A 13,806-nucleotide genomic window follows, 5' to 3' on the forward strand; every position below is an offset into this window, starting at 1 on the left:
GTATGTGTGCTCCCTGGAAGAAAGCTTCTCTCATAATTGCTTCATTCTTCCTTTTCTTAGCTGTCTAAAAGGCGAGAGTCTACTGGCAGACTCACTGTGGTCCTGAGGATAGATTCATTTCTAGTTTAGGCCAATTCTCCAGTTAGTTTGACATGTTATTATCAAGGCCAAGGTTGCAGAGACTGATTCTCCACCAAGATCAGTCAACTTCAGGAAGAGAAAACTTTAGAAATGTCTAAGCACTATACCCACAAGTGCTCACCCTCTTCCTAGTCGGTGCTTATCACACGGAATCAGGAAAGAACCTACTCACTCTTGCTAGAAAATCGATTCCATGTGTGCACCTTACAGAGGGCAACACCCATCTTGCTACCTAGTGTATCATCATTCTTCTCCTGTCTCCTGAGGCCTATATGTATATTACTACTGGATATCACTATGGCCCCAGTATAAGAGTGGTTGCCTAAGTCATTTCTGGACTTTGCTATTTATCACATCTTCGAACATTAATGGGGGACAAGGAAAGACCAAACGTGACAGATTCTAAGACTGCAGTCATTACTATATTAGCATAGGGTTGTTCAGACCTGTTAATAAGTGCCAAAGTGGATGGATTAAATTCTTCCTCTGTTCTACTTCTTTTGGAATCTTTGCCTTCATTACGAGGGTGGTGAGGATATTTGCTTTGGTAAACAGTGTGTATGTGTCAGTGCATATTTTGAAATTTTTTTCATGACTCGTAATCATTTCAGTATTAGTATTTTGCATGGAGTCTTCCGGAGTGAAGTTGGAGAGGATGGTGTGTGATGAAAACAGAATGTATTTCTAACATATAGGGCTTTTAACTCCTAAAGTAGCTTCCTTAAATTTTGAATTTGTCAAGCGTTTTTCAGTTTCTCAGGTTCTTAATCTATTATGTCCATTATGGTTCTTGAGCAGTCATGATGAAGGACACCAATCATAGCTTCAGTTACTCATGTGTGCATAATGCTAGAACCTTCCCTACCTTTAAGACGGATGCGACCACAAGAACAGATTCTCTGTACAGGTTCACTTTGACCCCAGAATTTAGTTTATCCTTTAGATCTCTGCATGATATTATATTGGCTGATTTGCTGAAGATGCCTTCTGTGAGTGGCTTTTTGATTAATAAAGGAAAGCATACCCTGTAGGAAGAAAAGAAAAGTATATGGCATCTCATATCCACAAACGCAGAGCACAAGCTTGGCTTCGTTTTGAAAGAGAAGGGGAATGTAATGGTACACTGTTTTAGAGCGGTAAGGACGAAAGTCTATTTAGATTGGTTTTTTTTTCAGTGTCTCTCTCTATACTTCCTACCCAAATATCCATTTTACAATCATACACTGAAACATTTTTAACACTTCTTTTAGTCATATTTTCCTTTCCATTGAGTTTACATTTTTAAGTCAAACATTTCTGTTTCAAGGCCTTTGCGGAATCACCGTCTGTTTCCTACTTTACCATTCTTTTCTCATTATTCCCTTACATGGATGCTCTTCCCCAAGTATGGTAGTCGATTTAGGAAATACTCATTTCCCATTTGTTTATTTCTCTTTAAGTGCCTGTATACTCCATTCCTACTTGTTCTATTTCCTTCCCTCTTTTAAAGTCAGGCTCAAAAACTCTCTTGTCCTTCTCTGATTACCCTCCCTTCTCATGAGTCTTTCATTGTCTTTTGCTCTATCTTCATGTCCTCTCCCTGCTGTGTAGAAAGTTAATGAGGGCTGCACTCAGGGAATCCAACGGATCTGAAGTCTATTATGCTACGTATCTATTGTGTGAGCTGGGGCACATACATACTGTACTGAGGCTTTTCTGATTCGTTTGGGAAGTGCGGAGGATGATAATCCTAGCTAGCCCCTAAATTTGCTGTGATGCAAGGAACTGGGGGAGTAGCTAGCAGGTAACATGCTAGCTAATATGATACATTTCTTCATGTCTAGCAGAACGTTCCCTCCATCCCGTACAGTGCTTGCAGAGACACCGAATACTCAGTGAATGTCAACACTGACAATTCACTATAGCAGTTTGAGATAACACAGGCCAAATTCTGGGGCTTTCATGTGACATATTCTGTTAGGATTAACAGATTCTTATTTGCCAGAGGATGAATCTAGGCTCGTGTTAGATGTTTGCAGTTGTTAGACTGAGTAGACTCCGCTGAAGGAGACTTGAGACTAATGTGAGTTCAGGAAGGCAATGAAGGGAGACTGTGAAGATGAGCTGGACTCTCAGAGACTCACATACACAGAGTCCAGTTTGACTGATCTGAACAGGACTCCGTGGGTCTTTGTGGAAACAAGAGACAAGTGGAATGGACAACAATGTCTTTTCCTGTTGCATTTGCCTCATGACTCTGCAGGACTTAAATCAGATTCTCTTCTTTGAAATAACAGTAACAGAGCTTCTCAGCCAAAGCCAGTGGCTGTCCAATGACTTCTCTATTTGGGGATAGATTTGGTTGAGGACGCTTGGCCTCTAAAGATTCCCCTCCTCAGGTGGGCTATAGAAGACCAAAATGAGATGACCTACCAGAATTGGGAAGGCCAGGTTGTCTTTATCACACACATCCGTGAGGGAAACTCCAAAGAGCTGTCCCGGCTTTGCAGAAGGTGGGGCTGTGCCCTGGTTGTCCTGGCAAGTGCTGCAACCCCGACAAAAGGCCCTGTCTCCGAAAGAACGGCTTTTCACTGTCTTCTGGCCGGAGTCTAAGGAAGAAGTGAGAGTACTAGTAGTAGTAGTTGTTGTTTAATACGCTGAACCTTCTTTTTCCTTCTTTTTTTTTTTTTAAAGATTTTATTTATTTTTTGACAGAGAGAGAGAGACAGCGAGAGAGGGAACACAAGCAGGGGGAGGGGGAGAGGGAGAAGCAGGCTTCCCTCGGAGCAGGGAGCCCGATGCGGGGCTCGATCCCAGGACCCCGGGATCATGACCTGAGCTGAAGGCAGACGCTTAACGACTGAGCCACCCAGGTGCCCCAGACTCATCTTAATTCCTGATGACTTGTATTTTCCTAAAGGTTTCCTCAAAGCAATGTGGTAAGCATCATAAAACCAAGAAATGTCAAAAGCATGTAGGGATTGATGATACGTGTCTCCAGGTTCTTAATCGAAAGTCTACCTTCTAAGGTGGACTGCTGCCAGTTAGCTGTGATTAGCTAGGCTCAAATCATACTAGCTCTAGTCTCAGGGGCACTTCTCTTAGTCCTATTAATGGCTTTTTTTGGATTACATCCATCATCTTATTTAATCTACACAAGAATTCTAAGATTTAGTCCTTATTTTTATCCACATTTTAGAGATGAATAAACTGATGCTGAGCTAGAATAACTGGCCAAAGATAATATAGCTGGTAAATGGGGGCACAGGAATTTACACTCTTGAAAGGTTGTTTGACATCAAGTTAAGTCCTTTTTTCTCAGTGATGCCAGTTCTTTTCAACCCGTTGTAAAGGGCACTGGAATCCTGTGGTGCCTCAAGAGCCCCTGAGTGAAAAGAGGAGGGAGGAGAAGAAAGTCCCCTTGCTCTGGCTTCAACCAGAGCACATCTGATATACATAAATATATACATTATGTTTATATATTTATATAGTATAAGTATCTAATTATATATTATAATTATAACTACATACATATGTAGTTATATATGTGTGTGTATATATATATATATATATATATATAGCACCCATTTAGATATTTGTGACAATAAATTCCCAAACACTGTAGCATACCATGATGAGTCCTAATGCCATTGTGATCTACATTAGAATCTTCTTGAAGTCAGAGACCTCATCTTATCCTTTCTTTGGTCTCACAACAGTGTGCAACCTCCCTTGACCTGTGAGCCAGCCTTCGGAACAAGGAGCAGATGGAAATCCCTGCCCTGGCGATGCTTGGGGCTCCAGAAGAGCGCTGTCTAAGCATCTCCCATGACCCCTGGCAACCTTGCTGTCTGCTTCTCACTAAAGCCAATTAAATGATTCCCGGTACCTGCAGCCTTCTCGCTGTTAGCACGACTCATTGAGTTCTCTCCCAAGAGGGAAGTGATGTCTTCTCCAAATATTCTGAGGCAATTTTCAAGGAGAATTTGGACAAGAGATATCTGTAACACAAAAAGACAAAAATGGGGTGCTCTTTTTCATAGGGCATAGTTATAAATCACATTTTGTATATAGACCTTGGATCTAAGAAAAAATGTGAAAGACTTCCCAGAAAAATTCAGAGTTGAGACAAATACGTAGAAACCTGGGGCGCCTGGGTGGCTCAGTTGGTTAAGCGTCTGCCTTCAGCTCAGGTCCTCATCCCAGGGTGCTGGGATCAGCCCTACATCGGGCTCCCTGCTCAGCAGGAAGCCTGCTTCTCCCTCTCCCACTCCCCTGGCTTGTGTTCCCTCTATCACTGTGTCTCTCTCTGTCAAGTAAATAAATAAAAGCTTAAAAAAAACCAAAAAAACAAAAAACTTAGAGACCAGAGTTCTCTAAGAAATAACTTAGAAAGAGTGATACTTTCCCGTGTACTTTGGGTACACATTTTAAAATACTGCACCTCAGTGGGCTAAAGTTATAATGCATGGCCTAGTTTAATAGCTAACATTTTGGGAACAGTGGTGACGTCTTTAAGCCTAGGATACATTTCGGGGCCCCTCAGTTGAGCGTCTGACTCTTGATTTCGGCTCAGATCACGATCTCATGGTGGTGAGATCCAGCCCTACACGGAGCCAACTTTGGGCTCCGTGCTCAGCGGGAAATTGGCTTGGCTTCTCCCTATCCCTCTTCTTCTGCCCCTGCCCCGCTCACACTCTCTCTTTCCCTCTCTCAAATAAATACATATTAAAAAATAAATAAAACTAGGATAATTTTCAAAGTAGCCTACCTTAGTAAAGTTTACTTAGTTTTTGTTTTTACATTTTGTTTCCAGTTTTATTGAGCTGTAACTGATGTTGAACATCCTATTAAACTTTATAAAGTATGAACAAAAACTTAAGAAAACCATTTCTTAACTGAAGAAGTATCTCAAAGTTGGGAAGCAGAGATTTTTGTGGGGTTGTGAGGGAAAACCCTCACAGCTGGAGAGAAAACATATCTGTTTGTCTAACTTCAGTCACTTCTCATGCATTGCTTTGCGTAATGCTGGCTCTCTGTGGGAGCTTGGGGAAGACCTGTCATCTTGTTAGGATGTTCAGGAATCTTTTCCTAGTTTCTGTATGACGTAGCCGAGGTGAAATAGTAGCCGAGTACTTCTCTAGATGAGCCACAATTTGCAGAGGAAAGCCAATGTGTTTGGAGCCATGGGAGCTCATATTGCCCAAGCCACCTAGGATGTGCCAGTCATGAGCAGAGGAGCTGACTGTTGTCGCCATTGTGTAGCGAGGAAACCATGGCTTTACCCAAGGTTACAAGTCCCTCAGGGATTAGGCTGAGAGTTGAACCTTGACTGGTAAAGCTCCAAAGCCCAGGTTCTTTTCTATCGTATCACACGACTCTTCTGTCTCTAGTTTAGTCAGTCGAGTGTTTAGTCTCCTGGAGGGGGAAGAAGTGACTCGACTGCTCCGAGTTTCCCGTTTAACGACACCCCTTCCCAGACCCCAGCAGAGTAGGATAAAGAACTCTGCCACTCCACAGGGGCCTAATGAAAATGTGCACTTCACAAAGTTCCATCCGTCAGAGTTACTACTGCACATGTCCGGTTCAAAGTAGGGATTCTACCCCTGGGGGACAAAAATGAGAGCTCTCATTACCTTTTTTATCAAGTTGTCTTCCAATTCCAAGCTGCCAGAATTAGGTGGGCAAAGAAGGTTTGGGGCTATACACACTTAAAAATTATAAGCTGTCATCTGATTGGATGAGGAATGTTGCTCAATGTTGTATAACACTCCAAAAAGGTATCGCAAGAGAACAACATTTGCTCTTGGCAGCTGGGCTAAAAGCCTAAGGTCAGAAAAATACACTTTTAAATTAGGCAAGTGATTCCACTTAGGAGGTTGGAAATACAGAGACAGGGAACAGGATAGATCCTTGTGTATCTAGCACACAACCCGCCGTAGCAGAGTTCCAGGCATGAATGTATACAAAATTGTTGCACTGAATTCAGTTCCTGAGCCAGATAAAAACTTCTCTGGTTAGTTAAATGTTTCACAGACTCTTAAGGTCATAACCCTGGCAGTCGATGCTCTTGCATCTGTCTTGGACCAGGGGATTTCGTCGACCAGTTTCACGTATCCACATCTTGTAAAACGGCCAATGATTCCACATTAATAATATCAGGAGAAGAACAATAACAGCCCTAAAGCGTGCCTCTACTCTGAAGCTGACCCCCATGGGTGTGAAGAATTGAAACTCTTTGGCATCGGTCATGATTTTAGTGGGCAAAGCTGCAAAACGTAAGCCAATGTTCTCCTAATAGTATGTTGGCTGTATTTCTGAGATGTGACCAGAGTAGAGTAATTATTGCATCATTACCTCTGGGCTGCAGTTATCTTCTCTTCGTTCCCTTGATGACTAACACCGAGCCATTTGTCATAGTGATCGGATAAGAGTATAGTTCCTTGGATATTTCTCAGGAAATCCTTATGAAGATAATAAAAATGTATATATATTATAGAAAATATGTATTGGAAATATTACAGAGAAAATATGTAGTTAAAAAATTCAGTTCATCCCCCAATTCCTTCACAGATACCCAAACTGTGACCCACACGGAGCTCGCCTCTGACTCTCCTTTGACTGGCACACGCAGGAGCAGGTGCTTGGATTTTCTCCCGCTAAAATTTAGAGGCATAAAAGCAGAGCTTAGGCTGTGGTGGAAATGAACATAAAGCTCCCTTCTATCTTCTGTAACTTATTTTTTGTGTGTGCTTTTTTTGCAAAGTACCACAAACTGACAAGGTCTGGCTATAGAGCATCCTAAATCCTATTAGCTTCTTGGACAGAAACACACATACCCATGTTGCTTGTTTTAGACACAGTGCTAGCTCTTAATTCTAGCAAGAAAAGTTCTGAAACAGTCAAAACACAAACAGGTGGGCTCTTGCACACATATTAGGAAAGAAGTAGGTCTTCTCACTCGGGGTATGTGTGCTCCCTGGAAGAAAGCTTCTCTCATAATTGCTTCATTCTTCCTTTTCTTAGCTGTCTAAAAGGCGAGAGTCTAATGGCAGACTCACTGTGGTCCTGAGGATAGATTCATTTCTAGTTTAGGCCAATTCTCCAGTTAGTTTGACATGATATTATCAAGGCCAAGGTTGCAGAGTCTGATTCTCCACCAAGATCAGTCAACTTCAGGAAGAGAAAACTTTAGAAATGTCTAAGCACTATACCCACAAGTGTTCCCCCTCCTCCTTGTCGGTGCTTATCACACGGAATCAGGAAAGAACCTACTTACTCTTGCTAGAAAATCGATTCCATGTGTGCACCTTACAGAGGGCAGTACTCATCTTGCTACCTAGTGTATCATCATTCTTCTCCTGTCTCCTGATGCCTATATGTATATTACTACTAGATATCACCATGGCCCCAGTGTAGGAGTGGTTACCTAAGTCATTTCTGGACTTTGCTATTTATCACATCTTCGAACATTAATGGGGGACAAGGGAAGACCAAATGTGACTGAGATTCTAAGACTGTAGTCAACTACATTAACATAGGGTTGTTCAGAGCTGCTAATAAGTGCCAAGTTGGATGGATTAAATTCTCCCCCTGTTCTATTTCTTTTGGAATCTTTGCCTTCATTAGGAGGGTGGCGAGGATATTTGCTTTGGTAAACAGTGTGTATGTGTCAGTGCGTATTTTGAAATTTATTATCATGACTCGTAGTCATTTCAGTATTAGTATTTTGCATGGAGTCTTCAGGAGTGAAGGTGGGGAGGGCGGTGTGTGGTGAAAACAGAAAGTATTACTAACATATGGGGCTTTTAACTCCTAAAGTAGCTTCCTTAAATTTTGAATTTGTCAAGCGTTTTTCAGTTTCTCAGGTTCTTAACCTATGATGCCCATTATGGTTCTTGAGCAGTCATGATGAAGGACACCAATCATAGCTTCAGTTACTCGTGTGGGGATAATGCTAGAACCTTCCCTACCTTTAAGACGGATGCGACCACAAGAAGAGATTCGCTGTACAGGTTCACTTTTACCCCAAAATTTAGTTTCTCCTTTAGATCTCTGCATGATATTATATTGGCTGATTTGCTGAAGATGCCTTCTGTGAGTGGCCCTTTTTGATTAATAAAGGAAAGCATACCCTGTAGGAAGAAAAGAAAAGTATATGGCATCTCAAATCCAGAAACGCAGAGCACAAGCTTGTCTTCGTTTTGAAAGAGGAGGGGAATGTATTGGCACACTGTTTTAGAGCGGTAAGGACGAAAGTCAATTTAGATTGGTTTTTTTTCAGTGTCTCTCTCTATACTTTCTACCCAAATATCCATTTTACAGTCATACACTGAAACATTTTTAACACTTCTTTTAGTCATATTTTCCTTTCCATTGAGTTTACACTTTTAAGTCAAACATTTCTGCTTCAAGGCCTTTGCGGAATCACCGTCTGTTTCCTACTTTACCATTCTTTTCTCATTATTCCCTTACATAGATGCTCTTCCCCAAGTAGGGAAGTCGATTTAGGAAATACTCATTTCCCATTTGTTTATTTCTCTTTAAGTGCCTGTATACTCCATTCCTACTTGTTCTATTTCCTTCCCTCTTTTAAAGTCAGGCTCAAAAACTCTCTTGTCCTTCTCTAATTACCCTACCTTCTCATGAGTCTTTCATTGTCTTTTGCTCTATTTTCATGTCCTCTCCCTGCTGTGTAGAAAGTTAATGAGGGCTGCACTCAGGGAATCCGACGGATCTAAAGTCTATTATACTACTTATCTATTGTGTGACCTGGGGCACATACATACTGTACTGAGGCTATTCTGATTCGTTTGGGATGATAATCCTAGCTAGCCCCTAAATTTGCTGTGATGCAAGGAACTGGGGGAGTAGCTAGCAGGTAACATGCTAGCTAATATGATACATTTCTTCATGTCTAGCAGAACGTCCTCTCCATCCCGTACAGTGCTTGCAGAGACACTGAATACTCAGTTAATGTCAACACTGACAATTCACTACAGCAGTTTGAGATAACACAGCCCAAACTCTGGGGCTTTCATTTGACATATTCTGTTAGGATTAACAGATTCCTATTTGCCAGAGGATGAGTCTATCCTCATGTCAGATGTTTGCAGTTGTTAGACTGAGTAGACTCCGCTGAAGGAGACTTGAGACTAATGTGAGTTCAGGAAGGCAATGAAGGGAGAGTGTGAAAATGAGCTGGACTCTCAGAGACTCACATACACAGAGTCCATTTTGACTGATCTGAACAGGCCTCCATGGGTCTTTGTGGAAACAAGACACAAGTGGAATGGACAACAATGTCTTTTCCTGTTGCATTTGCCTCATGATTCTGCACGACCTCAATCAGATTCTACTCTTTGCAATAACAGTAACAGAGCTTCTTAGGCAAAGCCAGTGGCTGTCTAACGACTTCTCCATTTGGGAGTAGATTTGGATGAGGACGCTTGGCCTCTCAGACATTCCCCTCCTTAGAGGTCTATAGAAGACCAAAATGAGATGACCTACCAGAATTGGGAAGGCCAGGGTTTCTATATAACACACATCCATGAGGGAAACTCCAAAGAGCTGTCCTGGCTTTGCGGAAGGTGGGGCTGTGCCCTGGTTTTCCTGGCAAGTGCTGCAACCCCAACCAAAGGCCCTGTCTCCGAAAGAACGGCTTTTCACTGTCTTCTGGCCGGAGTCTAAGGAAGAAGTGAGAGTACTAGTAGTAGTAGTTGTTGTTTAATTTGTTGAACCTTCTTTTTCCTTTTCTTTTTTTTTAAAGATTTTGTTTATTTTTTGACAGAGAGAGACAGCGAGAGAGGGAACACAAGCAGGGGGAGGGGGAGAGGGAGAAGCAGGCTTCCCTCGGAGCAGGGAGCCCGATGCGGGGCTCGATCCCAGGACCCCGGGATCATGACCTGAGCTGAAGGCAGACGCTTAACGACTGAGCCACCCAGGTGCCCCAGACTCATCTTAGTTCCTGATGACTTGTATTTTCCTAAAGGTTTCCTCAAAGCAATGTGGTAAGCATCATAAAACCAAGAAATGTCAAAAACACGTAGGGATTGATGATACGTGTCTCCAGGTTCTGAATCGAAAGTCTACCTTCTAAGGTGGACTGCTGCCAGTTAGCTGTGATTAGCTAGGCTGAAATCATACTAGATCTAGTCTCAGGGGCACTTCTCCTAGTCCTATTAATGGCTTTTTTTGGATTACATCCATCATCTTATTTAATCTACACAACAATTCTAAGATTTAGACCTTATTTTTATCCACATTTTAGAGATGAATAAACTGATGCTGAGCTAGAATAACTGGCCAAAGATAATATAGCTGGTAAATGGGGGCACAGGACTTTACACTCTGGAGAGGTTGTTTGACATCAAGTCAAGTCCTTTTCTCTCAGTGATGCCAGTTCTTTTCAACCCGTTGCAAAGGGCACTGGAATCCTGTGGTGCCTCAAGAGCCCCTGAGTGAAAAGAGGAGGGAGGAAAAGAAGGCCCCTTGCTCTGGCTTCAACCAGAGCACATCTAATATACATAAATATATACATTATGTTTATATATTTATATAGTATAAGTATCTAATGATATATCATATATATAACTACATACATATGTAGTTATATATGTGTATATATATATATATATATATATATATATATATATATATAGCACCCATTTAGACATTGGTTACAATAAATTCCCATCACTGTAGCATACCATGATGATTCCTAATGCTGTTATGATCTGCACTAGAAACTTCTTGAAGTCAGAGACCTCATCTTATCCTTTCTTTGGTCTCACAACAGTGTGCAACCTCCCTTGACCTGTGAGCCAGCCTTTGGAACAAGGAGCCGATGGAAATCACTGCCCTGGCGATGCTCTGGGCTCCAGAAGAGCGCTGTCTAAGCATCTCCCATGACCCCTGGCAACCTTGCTGTCTGCTTCCCCCAAAGCCAATTAAAATATTCCCGGTACCTGCAGCTTTCTCGCTGTTAGCACGACTCATTGAGTTCTCTCCCAAGAGGGAAGTGATGTATTCTCCAAATATTCTGAGGCAATTTTCAATGAGAAATGTGACAAGAGAAATCTGTAACACAAAAAGACAAAAATGGGGTGCTCTTTTTCATAGGGCATAGTTATAAATCACATTTTGTATATAGACCTTGGATCTAAGAAAAAATGTGAAAGACTTCCCAGAAAAATTCAGAGTTGAGAAAATTACGTAGAAACCAGGGGCACCTGGGTGGCTCAGTCGGTTAAGCGTCTGCCTTCGGCTCAGGTCATCATCCCAGGGTGCTGGGATCAGCCCTACATCGGGCTCCCTGCTCAGCGGGAAGCCTGCTTCTCCCTCTCCCACTCCGCCTGCTTCTGTTCCCTCTCTCGCTGTGTCTCTCTCTGTCGTGTAAATAAATAAAATCTTAAAAAAAAAACAAAAACCAAAAAACATAGAGACCAGAGTTCTAAGAAATAACTTAGAAAGAGTGATACTTTCCCGTGTACTTTGGGTACACATTTTAAAATACTGCTCATCAGTGGGCTAAAGTTATAATGTGTGGCCGAGTTTAATAGCTAACATTTTGGGATCAGTGGTGACGTCTTGAAGCGTAGGATAAATTTCGGGGCCCCTCAGTTGAGCGTCTGACTCTTGATTTCGGCTCAGATCACGATCTCATGGTTGTGAGATCCAGCCCCACATGGAGCCAACTTTGGGCTCCGTGCTCAGCGGGGAATCGGCTTGGGCTTCTCCCTCTCCCTCTCCCTCTTCCTCAGCCCCTGCCCCGCTCACGCTCTCTCTTTCCCTCTCTCAAATAAATACATATCAAAAAATAAATAAAACTAGGATAATTTTCAAAGTAGCCTACCTTATTAAAGTTTGCTTAGTTTTGGTTTTTAAATTTTGTTTCCAGTTTTATTGAGCTGTATCTGATGTATAACATCTTATTAAACTTTATAAAGTATGAACAAAAACTTAAGAAAACCATTTCTTAAGTGAAGAAGTATCTTAAAGGTTGGAAGCAGAGATTTTTGTGGGGTTGTGAGGGAAAACCCACACAGCTGGAGAGAAAACGTATCTGTCTGTGTAACTTCAGTCCCTTCTCATGCATTGCTTTGCCTCATGCTGGATCTCTGTGTGAGCTTGGGGAAGACCTGTCATCTTGTTAGGATATTCTGCAATCTTTTGGTAGTTTCCGTGTGACATAGCAGAGGTGAAATAGTAGCCGAGTACTTCTCTAGATGAGCCACAATTTGCAGAGGAAAGCCAATGTGTTTGGAGCCATGGGAGCTCATATTGCCCAAGCCACCTAGTATGTGCCTGTCATGACCAGAGGAGCTGACTGTTGTCGCCATTGTGTAGCGAGGAAACCATGGCTTTACCCAAGGTTACAAGTCCCTCAGGGATTAGGCTGAGAGCTGAACCTTGACTGGTAAAGCTCCAAAGCCCAGGTTCTTTTCTATCGTATCACACGACTCTTCTGTCTCTCGTTTAGTCAGTCTAGTGTTTAGTCTCCTGGAGGGGGAAGAATGACTCGACTGCTCCGAGTTTCCCGTTTAACGACACCCCTTCCCAGACCCCATCAGAGTAGGTTGAAGAACTCTGCCACTCCACAGGGGCCTAATGAAAATGTGCACTTCACAAAGTTCCACCCGTCAGAGTTACTACTGCACATGTCCGGTTCAAAGTAGGGATTCTACCCCCTGGGGGACTAAAATGAGAGCTCTCATTACCTTTTTTATCAAGTTGTCTTTCAATTCCAAGCTGCCGGAATTAGGTGCGCAAAGAAGGCTTGGAGCTATACACACTGATAAATTATAAGCTGTCATCTGATTGGATGAGGAATGTTGCTCAATGTTGTATAACACTCCAAAAAGGTATCGCAAGAGAACCACATTTGCTCTTGGCAGCTGGGCTAAAAGCCTAAGGTCAGAAAAATACACTTTTAAATTAGGCAAGGGATTCCACTTAGGAGGTTGGAAATACAGAGACAGGGAACAGGATAGATCCTTGTGTATCTAGCACACAACCTGCCGTAGCAGAGTTCCAGGCATGAATGTATACAAAATTGTTGCACTGAATTCAGTCCTGAGCCAGATAAACACTTCTCTGGTTAGTTAAATGTTTGACAGACTCTTAAGGTCATAACCCTGGCAGTCGATGCTCTTGCATCTGTCTTGGACCAGGGGATTTCGTCGACCAGTTTCATGGATCCAGAAGGTGTAAAACGGCCAAGGATTCCACATTAATAACATCAGGAGAAGAACAATAAGAGCCCTAAAGCGTGCCTCTATTCTGAAGCTGACCCCCATGGGTGTGAAGAATTGAAACTCTTTGGCATCGGTCATGATTTTAGTGGGCAAAGCTGCGAAACGTAAGCCAATGTTCTCCTAATAGTATGTTGGCTGTATTATGGAGATGTGACCAGAGTAGAGTAATTTTTGCTTCATTACCTCTGGGCTGCAGTTATCTTCTCCTCTTCGTTCCCTTGATCAATAACACCGAGCCATTTGTCATAGTGATCGGATAACAATATACTTCCTTGGATATTTCTAAGAAAATCCTTATGGAGATAAAAAAAATATGTATATATATTATAGAAAATATGTATTGGAAATATTACAGAGAAAATATGTAGTTAAAATATTCAGTTCATCCCCCACTTCCTTCACAGATAGCCAAACTGTGACCCACACGGAG

The sequence above is a fragment of the Halichoerus grypus genome, chromosome 3 (genome assembly GCF_964656455.1).
Source record: "Halichoerus grypus chromosome 3, mHalGry1.hap1.1, whole genome shotgun sequence".
In the NCBI taxonomy this organism is placed as follows: Eukaryota; Metazoa; Chordata; class Mammalia; order Carnivora; family Phocidae; genus Halichoerus; species Halichoerus grypus.